The sequence below is a fragment of the Tachysurus vachellii genome, chromosome 23 (genome assembly GCF_030014155.1).
Source record: "Tachysurus vachellii isolate PV-2020 chromosome 23, HZAU_Pvac_v1, whole genome shotgun sequence".
Classification (NCBI taxonomy): domain Eukaryota; kingdom Metazoa; phylum Chordata; class Actinopteri; order Siluriformes; family Bagridae; genus Tachysurus; species Tachysurus vachellii.
Genome location: NC_083482.1, coordinates 4,071,348 through 4,079,974, shown reverse-complemented (window position 1 = coordinate 4,079,974; position 8,627 = coordinate 4,071,348).

Below are 8,627 nucleotides of genomic sequence, written 5' to 3'. Positions count from 1 at the left end.
TATATATGTGAAGTATTGTTTAGTCAATGTAAAGCATTTTGGCTCAGAGATATTAGGTGTATCTTAATGGGTGTACTTTCCTACAAATAAAAAAACAAAAACAAACGTGAAGCATATTAATTCTTCCATCCTGCATTGTCAGCTTTCTGTAGCAAGAGGTGTGTCTATGAAGTCTGAAGCAGTTGTTACTGTCTCGTACCCTCCCCTACACTGCCATTCCATCCCTTCTAGCTACACAGCATTCCTCCTGTTAGTCTGAAAGCTAGGAATACCAGAACGCCACATTGGATATCTATGGAGACTCTTGGAGTGACACTGCTACCTGCATTGCTTACTCTGAATTGGGCCTTTGCTTCAGGTATGAGGTTGTTTAATGGGTATATGGCCAAAAGGCTCTATAGAGAATATATACAGAATAAACTGTATGTTTATTTACACTGTCCTTGTACTCCATTTTGACATCAAATATTTTGGAATTTTTTTTTCTTAAATTCTGTTTTCATCTATTTGGTTTTTTTAGCGCTTTGGATGTGTATGATGTATTTTAGAACCACTTTGTATCTTTTCAGCTGCCAGCGACTGCAGTGGCTTCAGGCACCTTGAGAATGGCCGGACATTTTTCCGGTATAACGGACTGTACGTAACTTTCAGCTGTAACCCAGGCTTCAGGATGCACGGCCACCGCACCAGCAGCTGTGTGTCTGGCCAGTGGGCTAGACATCCACCACTGTGCGTCGGTCAGTCGTTACAGCCTGCGAATGACTAGAATAGACATACGCAAATGTAACTGTATGAGTTCAAGATTTTGTTAGAGATCCAAGTGGTAATATGGTATGAACATATATTAAATAAGAGACTAAAATCTAATATCATTGATACTGAACTATTATTGCTGATCAGTGCATTATATCACTGTTTTCATTGGTATATTACACACAGATGCAAATAATTCATTATTAACAAGTAATATGTAATAATTAATAAGTAACTCAATGTGTTGGCGATATAAGGTGCATGCCATAAACAAATTTTATCCTGATATCAAAGCTACTCCATTTACACCATCCACCTCTTTCACAGGCGTACATATTTTTTTTGTATTTATTTAATGCTATGGTGTGTTAGTATATCAAGGATATAGTATGTTTTGTCGAAGTTGTTGATGTGATGGCTGATGGCTTGTTGTGATGTAGTGTGTTATGTTGTTTTATTTTGTTAGTCAGCTAAGTTGTTTTGTCTGGTGCCTGCATTACCCTAGCTCCAGGTTGTCCTAGTCCTGGCAAGCTCCTGCATGGCACGTCCATGATGTCTCCTGATGGTTCGCTGATCCAATTCACTTGCAACACTGGGTTCAGGCTTTCTGGCTCACCATTGCTCTATTGCAAAGGCAAGAGCTGGAATGGAAGCACTCCTGTGTGTAAAGGTGAGATTATACAGTATATAGTCTACAAAGCGCAAGCACTTAAACCAGGTATTTAACACATTCATGTTTCTAATTACAGTTTATAGCCACTTAACAAATAATTTTGTAATAGATTCATTCATGCAAGTCATTTAAAAATAAACACAATCACTTCTGTTTTCAGAGTTAGACATCATGGACTTGTTCCAGCTGAAGCAAACATCCTTGTACAAACCTGGTATAGAGTTAAACCAAGACATGTCAGATCTGAAAAACCATTTTAGTGCTGTTGCTATCACAGCTGCCAAAGAGACCTTTTTAAAATCTTCTCTGCTTGGGGCTTCTCAGCCCAAATTGCACTTGACTGGAAATTTGTCTAAGAAGTCACAGAAACAGCCAGACCTTCTAAAGAGACTGTGGCATGATCAATTCACTACGCAACACCCTGTACGACCTGGGGACACGGTCACGAAACCGAATACCATGCAAGGGCAGACTAAATTTGCAGATCCCCGCAACCAACCGCTACTTCCAGCTACATTAGAGAACTCTCCAACAGTCTCAGCCACCACTTCGCTTCCTGCTACTTTATCAAAACCCACACAGTCAAGCATCTTGGCCAATTCAACTATAAGTGATCAGCAAGAACAAACCTCCAAATTCCTACATCAAATGCTTTCTTCTGCACCCACAGGAGAAGATAATGGAGAAAACTCCCTGACTTTAACAACACATACCCAGCATGAAATTCCAATACCACCTTTACGAGTCATTGATGTATCAAAAGAAATGAATTTGGACATGAGTCTAACAGTTGAGTTAAGTGATGCCAAAACGCACTCAAACACTCTTGAGACTGCTGCTACAGTGTCCCCAGAAATCCTTAAGAATAGTGACATATCTAATAACTTTATGGTCCTAATTGAATCTTCCACTGATGAAAATATTTTACAGTCTTTACAGGTAACAGAAGAAGTGAGCACAGCTGTCTCTACAGTAAGCTCTCTTCACCGCGCAGGATCTAATAATGAGCCACTTACACCAAAAGCTATTCCAACAACTTTTATGACTGCTTCCCGACCACCTGTTTCTTCAGCGATGCAGGGTAAAGCATATTTCCTTTGGAGTACTTCAGCAACCAAAGAAGAATTGACGACTGCACTTATCCCTTTCATACACTCGACTCCAGCTTTTACTACCAGAAAGCTTAACCAAAAACATTGGACAACGGGTAACGTGATGGCAGCTCTGGAACATCCAGAGCCTCATAGACTTTTGGTTGGCCAGATAGATGGAGAATTATCTTCCAGCTCTAGTCTTAAAAAAAGTTTGATCAGTAATCATGATCAGGAAAACACAACAGCTAAGAAAAGTGTGTTGAACCAGACAGTGGACTCTGCCCCTGACAACACCTTCACAATTTCGGGGTTTGAAGTACACCACCAGAGTAAACGAAGACCTGTGTGTCCTTACCCTCCGTTACCTGCTCATGGAACGTTCTATTTCCATACAATACCCAACCCTGCTCCATTCCAATATAAGCATTACATACAATATGCCTGCTATGCTGGTTACACACTGGCCAATGGGGATGTGTACAGCTATTGCCTACAGGACGGGCAGTGGAGTGGGGTCACACCCATGTGTATCGGTAAGCTAGTCTTTAGACACCTACATAGCTTAAGGTCGCACATATACAGATACTTACTGAATGTTCTCTGTTACTGATTTATAATTTCTACAACAGCTCTATCACAGATATATAGAGGTTACACACAGCCTCTATATACATATTGGTGTAGGTTTTTTTAAATTTTTTTATACCTATACAGTATAAAAGTTTATATAGTTTCTCTCTTTCTCGTCAAACTTACTTTTTTTAAGCACATTTCATAATTTCAAAATGAAGTTACAGCAGCAAAAAAATTAAAAACAACTCCAGAACTACAAATAACCCTGAATAATACATACACTGCTCAAAAAAAATAAAGGAACACCTTTTCGAGTCTTATATCATCAGTATAGCATTAAGTCAGGGGAAGTCGTGGCCTAATGGTTAGAGAGTCTGACTCCTAACCCTAAGGTTGTGGGTTCGAGTCTCGGGCCGGCACTGAGGTGCCACGACTGAGGCACTCGGGCCACGACTCGGGCCACGACTGAGGTGCACTTGAACAAGGCACCGAACCCCCCCAACTGCTCCCCGGGTGCCGCAACATAAATGGCTGCCCACTGCTCCGGGTGTGTGTTCATGGTGTGTGTGTGTGTGTTCACTGCTGTGTGTGTGCACTTTGGATGGGTTCAATGCAGAGAATGAATTCTGAGTATGGGTCACCGTACTTAGCCGTATGTCACTTTCACTTTTTCAGTTAAACTTCTGTGATCTCGTCGGTTGTTGATCAGTTTTTGCTGCTTTGGTGTTAACAACAGGTGCATGAGAAGGGCAACAATGAGACAACCTTAAAAAGGAATGATTTTAAAGCTGGAGGCCACTGACATTTTTTCCGTTCTCATCTTTTCTGACTGTTTTTCACAGGTTTTGCATTTGACTAGGGTCAGTATCACTACTGGTAGCATGAGGTGATACCTGAACCCTACAGAGGTTACACGAGCAGTCCAACTGTTCCAGGATGGCACATAAATACGTGCCATTGCCAGAAGGTTTGCTGTGTTTCCCAGCACAGTCTTAAAACCATGGAGGAGATTCTAGGAGACAGGCAGTTTCTCTAGGAGAGCTGGACAGGGCCGAATAAGGTCCTTAACACATCAGCAGGACTAATATCTGCTCCTTTGTGCAAGGAGGAACAGTATGAGCACTGCCAGAGCCCTACCAAATGACCTCCAGTAGGCCACTAGTGTGATTATCTCTGACCAAACAATCAGAAACAGACTTCAGGGTGACCTTAGTGCCTGCCATCCTTTCAGTTTGCAATGTGTTAAATGCCTGGCACCATTGAGCACGATTAGCATTTGCCATGAAACCTGTGTTCCTCCTGGTACACGACAATGCCTGGTGTCATGTGACGAGAGCTTTGAGGAATGGAAGAAATTGATACCATTGACTGGCCCCCATCTAAAATCTATCTAAATCTAATAGAACACCTCTGGGACTTTGTTTCAGTCCAGCCAATGCTGTCAGGTTGCACTTCAGACTGTCCATGAGCTCAGAGATGCCCTGGTCCAGATCTGGGAAGGAGATACCCCAGAATGAGATACCCCAGGACCCCAGGCATGCATACAAGCACATGGGGGCCATACAAACTACTGTGCACCATTTTGAGTTGCTTCAATGAGATTTAAGCAAAATGGATTAGACTGCCACATCACATCATTCACTTTGATTTTCAGGGTGTCTTTGAATTCAGCCCTCTGTAGGTTGATAGTTTTCAATTCCATCAAATGTTGTGGCAGCCTTTTGTTCCTAACGCAGTCCATATCAGTATAGATATCCAGCATGATTTTTTTTCCCCATTGAGATCTGATTTGTTTTCAAATGTTCCTTAATTTTTTTGAGCAGTGTAGATAAGATAAGATAAGATAAGATAAGATAAGATAAGATAAGATAAGATAAGATAAGATGAGCCTTTATTCATCTCACAATGGGGAAATTTCTCTGTTACAGCAGCAAAGTGAAAATAGAAAAAAAAAAAAGAGAATAGAATAAATAGAATATTCTAAAATAGAATAAATTCTTTTCTTATTCTATAAAAAGAATAGAGACATAATATAATATACAGTATATACAAAACATAATGTATAAAAAGAGACCACAGATATGTACAGTATTCAAAAAGATAAAGAAATAAAACAAAACAAATGAAAAAGAAGCAATTTTCCATGATGGAGAGCAGTTTGTTCAGTGACCATCACATGGCTATTAAGTTTAGCTTGTTCTGATCAGTCATCAGAGCAGTTAGTGTCTAGGATAATAAATAATGCACCATATAACACAATTTAAGGATGTACCCATCTTTAAAACCCACTCAAATGGAAGATCTGGAAAGCTGGCAGCACAGAAGCTCATGTCCACCAAATAAAATCTAGTGACAGACAGACACATAAATAAAAATGCAAAAGAAGTTCCTGTTGATACCCCTAGACGTCATATAAAGTCATGTCAAAGTAATTGAAGCAAGACATACAGTAAAGTGTATTCCCAGCACAGTCTTCCGCAATTATATTTTCAAATGACTGTACCGTCTTTTTACCCTGCTAGTTTTTTCCACAGTCCTGAATCTCTGGTGTAATAATGCACATGAGCATGTATTAATGTAACACTTTTCTTAACCTTGGTTTATTCAGGCGCACCGCTGTGCTGATGCTTCGAGTAAACGTGTATGAAAGCCAGTCGAAATCTCTCTAACCTGCTAAATTCACTGTGACTGAATTCCAGACTGTACATCAGACTAACTTGGGATTATTTTGTGAATACCCTGGGCTTTTGCTCTGCTGAGTTCATTATCTTTCTCCTGATGCAGATGTTGCATACATCTGCTTATTGCCTTGTGAGAAAAGGACAGGAGACGTATCAAACGTTTGCTGAGCTTCATACTGTATGTATACAGAATAGAGTTGTAGCAAGAGAAACATGAACTGGTTCTGTTTTTTTAAAGTGTTTCAATCCTCCTTATATCCTCCAAGGGTAAATAAATTAGCCTGGAGCAGATCGTGACTGGATCTTTATGGAAATAAATCATTTCAGGAAGCAGCAAACATCCTCTTTTTTTTTAGTTTAAATATGAGAATAATGACAGACTTTTTTTTTTCCATGGCTGTTAGATTGATAAAATGAAAATGTTCTATTTTGAAGCAGGTGTATTCTCTATGTTTCTTGCCCACAGGGTTAACTGCATGTTCTGTGAACAATGGCGGCTGCTCTCAAGTGTGCCAGGTGAATGCACACAATCACAATCATGCTGAGTGTCGCTGCCAGCCTGGCTTCCTGCTGCTGGGGGACCAAAGGACATGTCGAGGTCAGAGATCCATGTTTATTCCAGAGCACATTTTTTTCCTGTAGATAAGTCCAGGGATGTGATCGGATTCTAGGAAAAAAGAAGCATCTTGCTTTACCCATAACAACAGTAATGACTCAAGCAGTTAAGGCTCTGGGTTGTTGATCAGAGGATCAGGGTTCAAGCCTCAACATTGCCAAGCTTCCACTGTTGGGCCCTTGAGCATGGCCCTTAACCCTCTCTACTCCAGTGGTGCTGTATTATGGCTGACCCTGTGCTCTGACCCCAACATTGGGATTATGTGAAGAAAGAATTTCACTGTGCTGTAAAGTCTATGTGACATCATAAAGGCTTCTGTTCTATTCAAATGAGTATATTTTAGAATACATGACAGTATTTATCATTTCAGCAGCAATACAATATTCAAGTCAGATTATTTACTGAAGCATTAGTGAGCATCTTGTGGTACCATGTAAGACCATTAACAACAGCAGAAGGTAAACTCATAAAGCTCATACCGCTTCCCCTCATTTGTTTCATTCGTGGTTCTGTGACAAAAACTTCCCATTGGTCACCGTAAATCTTTATGTATACGTATCTGTCAGCGAAACAGCCGGGACATCTGGATTTTGTACTAAATGCCTTTTAAATTCATGTTCTGTCACTTTTTCTTAAGAGTTTCCCCAAGGCTGTGAATTCTTGTCCCACAGCAGGGTGTTATTGTAATGAGGGCGAGCCACAGCAGGTATAGGACATTCTTTACTGCCCTCGTTCTTAGCCACTTTACTATAAACCTTTTCCTGTTGTTTTTTAAATTTTTTTTCCACATTTCTCAGCTTTAAATATGACTGGTTATACCATATGATTATTTAAAAAATAAATAAATAAAAATCGGGGGGCACGGTGGCTTAGTGGTTAGCATGTTCTCCTCACACCTCCAGGGTTGGGGGTTCGATTCCCGCCTCCGCCTTGTGTGTGTGGAGTTTGCGTGTTCTCCCCGTGCCTCGGGGGTTTCCTCCGGGTATTCCGGTTTCCTCCTCTGGTCCAAAGACATGCACGGTAGGTTGACTGGCATCTCTGGAAAATTGTCTGTAGTGTGTGATTGCGTCAGTGAATGAGTGTGTGTGTGTGCCCTGCGATGGGTTGGCACTCCGTCCAGGGTGTATCCTGCCTTGATGCCCGATGACGCCTGAGATAGGCACAGGCTCCCCGTGACCCGAGGTAGTTCGGATAAGCGGTAGAAGATGAATGAATGATGAATTATGAATTATGACATAAACAAGGAGATCTTAGTCTCTATCTCATGACCTCGGTCTCAGTATATTGTGCACGAGTTGTTAAGATCTCTGGGTCACTACACACTGGGACACTGATGACTCAAATTCCAGTAACCTTCTAATTTACTCATCAGTCATCGTTAAAAACCAAAGCGGTCAGATATTTATATATTGCTGCTTCAAGACGGATTGTTGTCTAGTGAAATAAACTGCACGAAAAAGGTGCTAACCCAAGTAATCATTTAATGACAAAAAAGCTAATTACGCTTGTAAACGAAGCTACAGAAAATATAACCGGTAAAGGAACAAAAATGAGAATAGATGCTCCCTGGTTTTATGTTGCATTCTAGGATTTTTAGAGAGCAAGTGGAATGATTTTGCGATTGAGAGAGAGGAAGAGAGAAAGCGTTAAAAAATGGTCAGCTCAGTGAAAGTGACGTGACGTGACATACGGCTAAGTACTGTGACCCATACTCAGAATTCGTTCTCTGCATTGAACCCATCCAAAGTGCACACACACACAGCAGTGAACACACACACACACTGTGAACACACACACGGAGCATTTACAGTATGCTGCGGCTCCGGCTCAGTTGGGGGGTTCGGTGCCTTGCTCCTCAGTTGTGGCTGGCCCAAGACTTGAACCCACAACCTTAGGGTTAGGAGTCAGACTCTCTAACCACTAGGCCAGGACTTCCCCCGTGCTCTGACTACTGCAGAACAAGGGAGAGGATTGAGACGAACCCAGTGATTTTCTGTTACTCTGCTACTCTACTAAACATATACAGTAATGTTGGTCATTTATAGCAAGCAGAGCATCCGTACTGTACCACAACGGAAAACAAGTTTCTAGGGTTTGATGCAGAAAACATCCTCTAGGTTGTTCATACGCTTGTGGCATGTTATAGTGCAGAGCAGAACATTAGAGCAGCTTGGTTTTCACTTACTAAGATGATCATATTTACATGTGGGAATTATACAAGGAAATGTTTATTACTT